Source organism: Salvelinus sp. IW2-2015, linkage group LG17 (genome assembly GCF_002910315.2).
Source record: "Salvelinus sp. IW2-2015 linkage group LG17, ASM291031v2, whole genome shotgun sequence".
Lineage (NCBI taxonomy): Eukaryota > Metazoa > Chordata > Actinopteri > Salmoniformes > Salmonidae > Salvelinus > Salvelinus sp. IW2-2015.
Genome location: NC_036857.1, coordinates 8,208,368 through 8,221,189, shown reverse-complemented (window position 1 = coordinate 8,221,189; position 12,822 = coordinate 8,208,368). Strand labels below are relative to the sequence as shown.

The 12,822-nt window shown below is 42.3% G+C and overlaps 1 long non-coding RNA gene across 3 annotated transcripts; it reads left to right on the top strand.

The window, feature by feature from the left end:
* Positions 1-114: 114 nt before the first annotated feature.
* LOC111976603 (uncharacterized) lies at positions 115-9,844 on the top strand. 3 transcript variants are annotated; one of them, XR_011481267.1, is made up of 3 exons: positions 115-347; positions 6,338-6,521; positions 9,001-9,844. It is a non-coding gene; the product is annotated as an uncharacterized lncRNA (long non-coding RNA). The 3 variants fall into 3 exon arrangements; XR_011481266.1 differs by having other exon boundaries at positions 6,322-6,521; XR_002878944.2 differs by lacking the exon at positions 115-347 and adding an exon at positions 1,628-1,809 and having other exon boundaries at positions 6,322-6,521.
* Positions 9,845-12,822: the final 2,978 nt, after the last annotated feature.

Below are 12,822 nucleotides of genomic sequence, written 5' to 3'. Positions count from 1 at the left end.
TATCTCCTCAACTACTGTATGAATATTTACCTGTGACATCTTACCTCCTCACCAGACCTCCTTACCAAGTAACATTACAGAGTATCTTTTTGTATTGATTGTTTGCGTCTAACAAGCAACCTGGCGATCAAAGGTTGATGCAGTAGGTGAAAGATGTGTACACGCTTCACACACTGCCCAGGCACACACTCTGCAGCCTAGTCTCTGGTCAGGTAAGAGGTAGACACACATACACTGTTGAGAAGTGATTTAGACAGTGTGTTGAAGACAATGTAGGAGGTTTAAGGGCACAGAAAAGACAAAGACACTATCTAACCCAGGACACGGTCCATTCAGTAGTCTATCAGGTGAGTGTGTGTGTGCTTTGATGGAAGTTGGGGGATTGAGTATGTCTGGGGTCAGGTCAGGTTTGTAAAGGCATACACAAACATAGGTTTGGTTTGTTCCTAGCAGAACTCAGCAAGGAGAAGCAATCTTTGCATACTCCCTTAAAAAGCCATTCGCTTGAAAAACAAGAAACAAGCAGCAATTCTACTGTTTGTCCTCTTGAGACGGTGTTGTGGAGAATATTGAATCAAATACTTATTGAATAGACTTTATTACAGAGAGTAACAAAGCCAAGCAATTCCATGGAAGAACTGACTCTTCGTTCTTTGTGATTGGTTTTATACAGTTACATAACATCATCACTTCACTTTGTGAATCTTGTCTTAGTTTCCATTCTCTTACTGGCTCAGACATTGGGGCATAGATTCTACTGGTGGCTTGACATGCATAGTCCTACTGGTGCCTATCACTGATTAGCTGATGTTCCTGTCAAAGGTCTTCACAAGTTCAGGCCGATGTTGTCTATGTATGATTAACCCATGTGCTTGTCTGTTAGCCATGGCCCAGACCAKTCACGTCTTGTTAGTCTACCATGCCTCATCCACACAGATTCTGCTTGCGTTCTGTTTTTTACATGTCTAATGGTTAACTCGATGTTGGTCCAGCTTTGTACACTCACATGGRCTTCAGCCTTCATTCTGCTTACGCATGTCTAATATTTAAACTTATATCAATTTTTCTGCCTACTTCAAAGAGAACAGTATAGTTACTGAGAATCACCAGATGACTGGAAAATTCTCCCACAATGGCATATCAAAAACACAGCCAGTACACTTCCTCAAAATAGTCTGAATTAATCTAAGATAATTCAAGAATTTTGACGTTTTTGCCGCGGAGGTCTTGGTTGAGTAATTTTACATCTAACTAAGATGTTTGGTGCAGTATTTTTCAAGTTAAAAAAATAGCTTGAAAAATAGGCGTCTGTCATTGAATGACAACAAACACTTCATTGAAGAATCCCTACTGTTGACCAATCACAGAACTTCGACTTACCTCAAGAATGTGTGCTTCAACAGCCCACAAAAAACGTTGAACGCTGTCGAACACCAAAACTAACAAAAATGACACAAAATGTTGTCATAATATATGCGCAAACTGTTTTGACTGGGAAGCATATGGTAAGCTTAAGGTAATATTAACTTCGCTCAATTCTGTGTCCAGCTGCCACCTAGTGGTGAATTTCAGGTAATTTTAAGTGCCCTTGTCTATTCAGTAGTGACACATGAGATGGTCAGAGAGCAGAAAAGCCCCTCAGCTTCGGAGTAGATCCAGAACAAACCAGACCCTTTCCCTCAATGTAAAAGAAAATGATGGAAGAGAGAATGGGGGAGGAGACRGGAAAGGAGGAGCACAGAGAATAAATGAGGAGTCATTTTGTAAGCAGTGCATTCACCCTGAGGTATCTTACTCAGAAAGAACAGGGTAAGTCAGATATTTTGGTATGTAGGAATTGCTATCATGTGTAGTATGGTTTTACTGTCATCATTTGAGAAACATTAAGACTTAGGCTTTGTTAAAAGGATCCAACCCTTTTTTTTTTTTTATTCGCCCAAAATGACATACTCAAATTGAACTGCCTGTAGCTCAGGACCTGCTGCAAGGATATGCATATTCTTGATACCATTTGAAAGGAAACACTTTGAAGCTTGTGGCAATGTGAAACGAATGTTAGAGAATATAACACATTAGATCTGGTAAAAGATTACACAAAGAAAATATACTTTTYCCCCCTCTTTTTTTCCTGTACCATCATCTTTGAAATGCAAGAGAAAGTAATGTATTGTTCCAGACCAGGCACAATTTATATTTAGTCCACTAGATGGCAGCAGTTTTAGACTGATCCAATACTAATAATATGCATATATTAGCTTCTGGGCCTGAGTAGCAGGAAGTTTACTCTGGGCATGCTTTCATCTGAACGTGAAAATGCTGCYCCCTATTGCCCCGTATCATCAGCAATTAAAAATTGCTTTCCTCAGTGGAATGCGTCCCGAGATAAGCCATGCCATCAAACAGAAACTAGTAGGCGTGGGGGCTAGCAGAGCTGAGAGGGGTGAAGAGATATGCTGTTCACTATGAGCAGCATGGGAAAAGTGAGAGAGCAAAAAAGGAACAGAAGGGAGCTGAGTATCTAATGGCTACTCTAGGAAAGATTGCAGGGAAGTGTATGGGTGACAGAGGAGGACGGACTAGTAGTGTAGGAGAGAAAGGGGGAATCAAATGTTTCAATTGTGGCAAGGCAGGACATTTTGCTAGAGATTGTGAGGCACCGTGTAAACACTACAATGAAGGAGGCCATAATCACCGAGACTGTAAAAAGAACTAGGATAGAAGAGGCAGGAGAGAGGGTCGAGGCAATTACAGAGAGAAAAGCTCAGGCGCCTTCAGCCAGACTCAGAGGAGGAAGAGGAGGATGAGGCATGACTAATTATGGGGAGCGGGGGAATAGACTCTAGTGAGAAGAAGGAGGATTTTCAGGATTTGGTTGTAAACACTAATTGTGAAGTTTTTTAATTGGCTACTATTGATTTGGCAYTCCAACAGGAACAGAATCCCTATTTGACACTAACAATAATGGGAAAGAAAATTAAATTTCCTTGATATTCCTAAAACCTTGATGGAACTCTCAGACAAAGTAGTACCAGGACTCATTAAGATGTCTCCCAATGACTTACACTGTACTCTCTGTTATAACAAACACCTAGGTCCAGATCCAGTCTATGAGGAAGCATTACTTAAAACCCCAGAGAGAACTATAGGGTTAAAGTGGTTTCACTATGACAGCACTCATGCTGCTGTGGAAGTGGAGCTACCTCCTCAGAATCAGAAGCTGTTCAGAGAAAGGTGGAGTCCTCATGTATCTCTCGCCAAGGAGTCCTCGGAAGGGTGGGAGGACATGGGCCAGTGGGTGTCAAAGGGGAGGAAAATCACAGACTGGGTAGACATGATTAGTGGAGATCAACAAAGTCCATCAACCGATAGGTATCGTAGGAAGCTAAATTGGAGAGCTTATAGTGTTCCTGGTGTACATCTGAATGAGTGTGTAAAATACTGAGGAGAGGAGTACCTGTTAACAGAAGAACAGGAGTTAGAATTAGAGATAGTCCCTGAACATTTATGATCACAAGGTCCAGCAGATGTAGGATTAATTAAAGGGGTAACTCCAATACAGGTAGTACCTAAATCTAATCATAGGCCATATCAGAAGCAGTATCCCATGAAACCAGAGGCAATAAAAGGTATTACTCCAATTTTTGAGCAATTAAGGAAAGGAGGGGTAATCATTCCAGGCGATGAAGCATTTTGTAATTCTCCCCTGTTCCCAGTTTAAAAAAGCAGCTCCGAGTACAGATTGGAGAATGGTAACGGATCTACAAGGGGTTAATAATAGTATCGATCCATGGGCTCCATGTGTGCCAGATCCGCATACATTTTTGAACCAATTGAAACCTGAAAATTCCTACTTTACAGTGATAGATTTGGCAAAGGCTTTCTTTAGCATTCCAGTACACCCCGATAGTCAAGCGTGGTTCGGGTGCACTTTTATGGGGAGCAAATGGACTTACTCGAGGACTCCCCAGGGATTTTTGGAAAGTCCCACAATTTACAGCCAGGCTATTACCCGAAATCTAGGTCAGTTTGACCCTCCACGATGAAGCCAAATTTTGATATATGTAGATTACATTTTGGTGGCGAACCCCTCTCAAGAGGGCTGTAAAGCTGACACTCTAGCTCTGTTAATGTTTTTGGCTGAACAGGGGCATAAAGACAGTAAGAAAAAGTTGCGGCTGTGGCGGGGGGAGGTTATCTATCTAGGACACACCATAACACAGGAAGGGAGAACACTTAACTTGACTAGAAAAACAGCCATTTTAGAAGCACCTAAACCACTCAATAAGAAACAGATGATGAGTTTTCTTGGAATGATTAACTATTGCCATGCGTGGATACCCCACTTTGCATTACATACCGGAAAGTTCAGTGAGTTGATATATGGTAAAGCTATGGCAGCCAGAGAGAAGATAGAGTGGACTTGGGAAGCAGATGAACAGTTTATGAGCATCAAGAAGCTGTTAACTTCCAGCACAGTCTTAGCATTCCCCAGATATGATAAGCCCTTCACACAAACAGTGGCTTGTAGGGAGGGGTTCATGACATCTGTACTAACACAGAAACATGGGGGAAAAAATAAGCCAATCGCTTACTGCTCCTCCCGACTAGATGAAGTAGCTCAGGCTATGCCACAGTGCTTGTAATCTGTGGTGGCAGCCGCACAGGCAGTAGAAGACTCTGCCTCAGTGGTACTTTATCATGATCTGACCCTAAAGGTTCCGCATGCTGTATCCATTTTGCTATAGGAACACAAAATGGCATACATGTCACCGGCTAGACATCTATCATGTATGATAATTCTGTTAAATATGCSTAATTTAACAATAGAAAGTTGTACTACTCTGAACCCCTCCACATTAGTTCCAATTGAAATAGATGGCAGCCCACATGATTGTGTAACGGAAACTGAGAAAATTGTCTTACCAAGACCCGATTTGACAGACCTAGCTTTATCTGATGGGGAACTGACTATGTTTGTAGATGACTCATCGAGAAAGAACCCTGACGGCACAAATGCCACAGGATATGCTGTAGTAACAGAACTTGAGGTTTTGGAAGCAGAGCACCAAGGAWTTATTCAGCACAACAGGCAGAGATTGTTGCACTCACCCGGGCATGTCCGTTGGGGATCGGTAAGCGGGTTACCATTTATACTGACAGTGCCTATGCATTTAATACAGTACATGTCTTTGCAGCCCAATGGAGAAACAGAGGAATGGTAACCACTTCTGGTAAACCGATTACACATGCTCAGTTGATTTTGAATCTCTTAGATGCTGTTCTTTTACCAGAGAAGTTAGCAATTTGTAAGTGTGAGGCTCATACTACAGGAACAGATAGTATTAGCAACGGTAACAGAAGGGCAGACCAGGAAGCGAAGAGGGCAGGCCTCAAGCCACAGCCGCCGACACAGCAATTCTTAAAAGAGGAAGTGAACATAGACAGGACCATCTTAAAAGATTGTCAGTCTAGAGCACCAATGAAATAGATTTTAAAATGGGAGAAGTTGGGAGCAATATATAGAAATAATATTTGGTGTCATGATAAGTTGCCTATAAGTCATTGTTTAGATATGCAACAATGTTGGGCAGAGCCATGTATCAACAGGAAGGATGGTGGAGATAATAAGGAAGCACTTCGTAGCATACAGGATCACAAATTACTTAATTTTTTTTGTTCCAGATGTGTTATTTGTGCACAGAATAATCACCAGGGTAGACAGAAAGCACCACAGGGAGAATATCCCTGGGCGAAATATCCTTTCCAACAACTAGAAATAGATTTTATAGAACTCACTAAAAGTGAAGGAAAAAGTGGTGTCTAACTATCATAGATAAATATACTAAATGGGTGGAAGCTTTTCCCACCTCTGCAGATGCAATAACAGTGGCTAAGGCATTATACCAAGATATTATTCCTAGATTTGGTCTAGCAGAAACCCTTTATTCCGACAATGRGTCCCATTTTTCTAATCAAATTATAGACAACATTGGACAGAAATTAGGTATAAATATGAAGAAACATTGTTCCTATCATCCGCGATCGGCAGGTCTGATAGAGCGCATGAACGGTACGATAAAAAACAGGTTAAGAAAGACTCACATGAGCACAGGTAGAAATTGGGTACAGTGCTTACCCATAGTGATAATGACCATAAGGATAACCCCTGATAAAGATGGATTATCTCCATTCAAGAAAGTGTTCGGGAGGCCTTATAGGATGCCCGAGTTAGGAGAGCCCGAACAGGGTTATGTTGAATCAGAAAATACCATTACAGAACACATGAGGAAATTGTTTAGTAACCACGCCCGTATGTCAAAGATTCTATGCCCAACAGGAGAGTTGCAGAGTAAGGTGACACATAGATCCAACCAGGAGATTGGGTCTGGGTCCAATCCCTCAAGAAAAAAGACTGGAAACAGCCACGGTGTGAAGGACCATACCAGGTGCTACTGGTGACAGCCTTTGCAGTACGAATAGCGGAAAGAGCCACCTGGGTCCATATTACGCACTGCAAGAGGGTAAGACACACTGACACTGTCGAACAAACACAGAGTTAGGAGAAGAACCGAAAACCAATAGGGTTCGGGGATCACCTCTCTAACGAAGATTCCCTAACCCGCCCGATCCTCACAGTGTGCGTTCAATAGAAGTGGAAGTATGGGTTGGCCTCTAGCCAGTGATATGTTCTCCGGAAAGGGGTGGGGCTTTATAGGAGTACTGATCGGTCTGAGCTGTCTAATTGTGGGAGCCATATTCCTAATAAACCATGAACCACTCGAGAAGGCAGAAGGTGGTAACTTGACCCATAATGTGAAAGAAGAGGATTTAGCATTACCAAGATACCTGAGGTCACTTAATCTGGATAGAAAGGAGGTGAGAGTAGAGTTGGGGAAGGATGTGTCCGTTGAGTTCTATGTAGACCAAATAGGGTCCTTAACATACATAATCGATCATATTTCAACCGGACGGTAAACTGTTCAATACTACAGAGAAGGAAAATGTGGAGCCACATCTCTCCTGCGCAGGAACTAATCAATGGACACCTGACGCGTTTTGATAAATCTCGCTAATTTTTCAAAATAAAAGCCTGAAACTATATCTAAAGCCTGGTCACAGCCTGAGGAAGCCATTGGAAAAGGAATCTGGTTGATACGCCTTTAAATGGAGGAGGGGCAAGCAATGGAACAGGGATAACATTTTAAAAAATGCACTTCCGGGTTGGAGTTCCTCAGGTTTTCGCCTGCAAAATCAGTTCTGTTATACTCACAGACAATATTTTGACAGTTTTGGAAACTTTAGAGTGTTTTCTATCATAATCYGTCAATTATATGCATATTCTAATATCTGAGCCTGAGAAATAGTCCGTTTACCTTGGGAAYGTTATTTTTCCAAATATAAAAATTCTGCCCCCTAGCTGAAAGAGGTTAACCTCCTGGCAGTCTAGGACTTTGACTTTTTGGGGAAGATATCTGTGTAGATCCCCGTGTAACTCCTGGAATCAGGTCATAGCTCACACAGAGAGAGAAGGCTATGTAAATCCACATTCCCAATRTACAAACAGATGGAGTATAGTAAAGGTCAGGGTTTTTGACTGCAATCCGAAGCGAGGGACGTATTGCATAAAGGTACGAATTACCATTAAAAGCAGGAAGAAAGAGGATCTCGGGTTATGGTATGTTGGCTTCGACCAGACCAGCATCGACACTAAGGTACCATTCCGGGTAGTAGAGGTTAGGGCTGGTGATAGATCTACAGCCAGCCAGGATACAAGCAATACCTCTGATAGAACGGACGTCACCCGTGGAGTCATCCAGAGTCAAGGACTGGTGAGGATAGTTCAAACTAAAGATCTCAAAGAAGTTATAGAGGTAGAAACAGGGTTTGTGGATACCAATTTGTGGATGGAGTGGATCCAATATACAGCAAGGTCTATGGCTAAGGAAGTGTGCTATGCCTGTGGAACAGCTAAACCCTGGTTATCCCGTTCCCACTTGATGGAACTAATTCACCTAGAGGGGTAGCGTGTATGGTAAAGCTTCCATGAAAGTAGGAAAGCCTGACAATGATAGCTGTACTGATCTACATTATTTGTATCCCTATGTGTCTATTAGATCTAGGCTTCCCCCCTTCGTAGTGGCAGGAGGAGACTATTATTGTTTGGCCCGGTACAACCCTCATGGGAGGGACGTAGGGGAGGTGGCTAGATGTAACAAGACTGAGAATGTCACAACTGATGTGACTATGAGGGATCTGACCGGGTGGTTGAGCTCCGAGGACTTCAGTAAAATAAAAAGACCGAGAGCTGATGTCTGGTGGTTGTGTGGGGGAGTGGAATTATGGTCAACTCTACCTACAAATTGGTCGGGCATATGTGCTCTTATACAGTTAGAAATGCCTTCACCCTCATCCATCACCATGACCTCATACCAGCAAAGCGGGCAAGAAGAAGCTCTCCGTCTGGGACTTTTGACGACAGAGTATATATTGACAATATTGGGGTTCCACAGGGGGTGCCAGACAAATTTAAAGCTAGACACCAGATATTAGCAGGGTTGGAGTCTAGCATTTTCTGGTGGTTAACTCTCAATAAGAATGTAGATTGTATTAATTATATCTATTATAATCAACAGCGTTTCATCAACTATACCAGGGATGTGATAAAAGGGTCAGCAGAACAGACAGATGCAACTAGTTTAATGAAATGACACAATAGAATAGCATTGGATATGTTACTGGCCGAGAAGGGTGGTGTGTGTGTGTGATATTCGGATCAGCATGCTGTACTTACATTCCTAATAACACAGCTCCAGACGGATCAGTGACCAAGGCCCTGGCCGGTTTAACATTTGTAGGGAAACATATCAATGGAGCGTTATTCCTSTCTATGTTTGAATAATTCAACCATTTGGATCGCTAAAAGATTCTGTTCAAGTTTCATATCCAAGCATAAACAATACTGTGGTGATCCTTGATCGAATACATGTCCCACTTTTACAGATGGAGCTGCCACCTCGACCAAAACTCTTTGACTTCCATGGAGTCTCCATGACCAACTACTTCACTGGCAACTGGGACAATGTACAGAACTTCCAGGCCAGACCAGATGACATTCTCATCGCTACCTACCCCCAAAAGCAGGTCTCTCTCAGTCTGAGGTTGATGTTTCATTAAAGATTGGGTTTGGGTTTGTGAATGACTGTGTATGTGTCCCCTATCTGTATTCCTCTCTTAGGAACCACATGGGTCTCCTACATTCTAGACCTGCTGTATTTTGGCCAGAGAGACCCTGAGCATCAGAGACCCATCTTTGAGAAAGTTCCTTTTCTGGAGTTGCTCATTCCTCTTTACCCTCCAGGTTAGAATAGAGCATTGGAAATATAATCATACCTCTCCCAATGTGTCATTCCCCTGTAAAAAAGTGAGCTGATGTCTTCAAAGCAGTAACTAAAGTCTTTCATATCATGACAGAAACTGCTGAACAGTGATAATATCCATTAAACATTAGTTTGCATTATTATAGTGTTTTGTCCTAGGGGTGGGAGGTGCTGGACAACTTAACCACCTCTCCTCGCCTCATCAAGACTCACCTCCCAGTTCAGTTGCTTCCCAAGTCCTTCTGGGAGCAGAACTGCAGGGTGCAGTATTTGTAACTTGTTCTCAATGTTTCTCCACTATATAACCACTATACATAAATGCAATCTCTCTCTTCTCTGCAGAAGTGTATGTGGCCCGTAATGCCAAGGACAGTGCTGTGTCTTATTTCCACTTTGACCGCATGAACCAGACACAGCCAGAGCCAGGAGACTGGAACAACTTCTTACAGAGATTCATGGACGGAAAGAGTGAGTAAACGAGTGAATAAAGGAGGGATTGAATGAGCAAGTGATAATAGTCCCCATTCACACTATGAATTTGTCTACTCTGCACTTCCTCAGTGGTGTGGTTCGTGGTACGACCATGTGGACTGGCTGGTGGGAGAAGAAACAGACTCACTCCAAAATCCTCTACCTCTTCTATGAGGACATGGTTGAGGTGAGTAGAATACTGATGCTAGGTGTGTGTTACAGTATTATTAAGATGCACTAATGAGCCCAGTGCACACATATGCTCAAGAGCCATACTAACTACTGCTCTAGGAGGTTAGCTGTTTCACATCCAGTGTGTATGTGTTCCTACAGGATACGAGGAGAGAGCTGGACAGGCTGTTCTCTCCCTAGGTTTGTTCCCTTCAGCAGAGGAGAAGGAGAGGAGAGGAGGAGTGCAGTTTGATACTATGAAGAAGAACAGCATGGCCAACTGTTCCACCCTCCCAATCATGGATTTCAAGATTTCTCCATTCATGCGAAAAGGTAGACTTCTCAATTTCTCCCCTATACCTCTCTCTCTGTCAGTCGTTCCCTCCTCCCCTTCTATTTCCACCACCTTTTTCTTGCTCACGACTCTCTCTCTCTCTCTCTCCCATTCTCCCACTCTCCAGGAAAGGTGGTGACCTGAGGAACCATTCACTGTGGCCCAGAGTGAACAGTTTGATGAAGACTATAAGAAGAAGATGAAGAACACCACCGTACAGTTCCGCACTGTAGTCTAGGGGTTGAGGTCAAATTGATTGTCTGATTGTTTGTGGTCAGCTAGATTGATTGTTTATTTGGCGCATATGGACCTACGATAGGCTGGGCTGGGGTGTCAGTCTTCCATTGATCCACAGTTAACWGGGTTATAGTGTTGAAATATACAGGGTGAGGATCATATCGTATCACATCCTGGAGTGTGAATGAGAAAGATCATGAAGTGTCTGAAGTTGAACTTGGACAATTTTGTGATGAGAATCTYATGGTTAAGCCTTCCTTAGGTCCAAAAACACAGCCCCAACAACGCCCCCTTTGTCCATCTTGGACTTCACATTTTTACGGAAGAAAGCAGTTGGCCGTTTCTGTGGAGTGTTTCGCTCTGAAGCCAAACTGCATGGAGTGTAATGTGAAGGGGCTGTTGTTGAGGTGGGCAATCAGTTGTTCTGGTACACACTTTTCAACAACCTTCGACACCACAGGTAGTATACTAATGGGCCTGTAGTTACTCACGTCAGCAGGGTCGCCTGATTTAAAGATGGACGTTATTATGGCTGACTTCCAGACCCTTGGAAACACTCCCAAACCAATAGATGTGTTGGTGACCTTAGTAATGGGGCCAATGAGTGACTCTTGTAGTTTTTGAGAAAGGTGAGTCCAGCCCAAACACATCGTTGGCTTTAGAGTTCTTTACTAGGAGGTAATCACCTTGTACACCTTTGACTCAGAAACATCCCTTATGATGAAGACAGGTTGAGCGTCATTTACTAGCACTGAGCCCAAGAAACCAGTGGAGGGGTTCTGTGTCAGTACCCTGACAGAGTCAATAAAGTAGGAATTGAAGGCTATTGCTATTTCGACTGTATCCTGTGTTAGATTGTTATTCACCATGATTTCTAGTCTTTTTGCAGTGTTACTATGGTCTTTCCCTGTTAACGTTTTTAGATTCTCCCAGATCAATTTAGAATTTCCCTTTCCTTTACCAATTATGTTAATAAAAAAGTTTGCCTTGGCCTGTCTGATTTCTTTCATCACCTTATTTCTCAACATGGTAAACCTACATCTGTCATGCTCTAATTTGGACTTTATAGCTGTTTTTAGAGCATGATTTCGTTCTTTCATCAGTTTCCAGATATCTCCATTTAGCCAAGGAAAAGTGCTCTTTTGGCCAGGTTTGGATTTTTGATTAGATTTTTTTTAGGAAACCATTTTTGTAGTCTGTACTTGTATTTCATTTACTTGTATTTAAATTAATATGAAATGTCTATATGACCCGAAGCGGTTAAAGAGCCAGTAATTTGCACATACACACACCCTCCACTTTTCACAGCTGTCTCAGCTGTATGTTCACTATGCCTGTGAAAAGCATGACACTTGCACTGTAAAAAGTGGGATGGCGCTGTTGTTCATCTGAAGTGCTTCTACTGTTTGGAATGATAGAAAATTACACTACTTTATTCAATACTTAAATAAAAGTATTTTTCAAGTGAAAAAAATTCTTGAAAACTAGCCGTCTGTCATTGAATGACAACAAACACTTCATGGAAGAATCCCTACTGTTGACCAATCACGGAACTTCGACTTACCTCAAGAAAGAATGTGTGCTTCAACAGCCCACGCTGTTGAACATCACGCTGTCGAACATCAAAAAGAACAAAAATGACACAAAATGTTGTCATAATATATTGCGCAAACTGTATTGACTGGGAAGCATGTGGTAAGCTTAATGTAATATTAACTTCGCTCAATTCTGTGTCCAGCTGCCACCTAGTGGTGAATTTCAGGTAATTTTAAGTGCCCTTGTCTATTCAGTAGTGACACATGAGATGGTCAGAGAGCAGAAAAGCCCCTCAGCTTCGGAGTAGATCCAGAACAAACCAGACCCTTTCCCTCAATGTAAAAGAAAATGATGGAAGAGAGAATGGGGGAGGAGACAGGAAAGGAGGAGCACAGAGAATAAATGAGGAGTCATTTTGTAAGCAGTGCATTCACCCTGAGGTATCTTACTCAGAAAGAGCAGGGTAAGTCAGTTGTTTGGTTTGTAGGAATTGCTTTTTTTTTTGTTACTTACAAGCTAATGCTAATAACATTAGCCTACGTTAGCTCAACCGTCCTGCGGGGTGATACCGATCCCATAGAGGTTAACCGCTTTGGTTCATATAGATATTTCATATCAATTTAAATACAAGTACATGAACATCAATGTATTACGTTTAGTCATACTGTATACAGTATACGAGTAGGAATTGTTTAC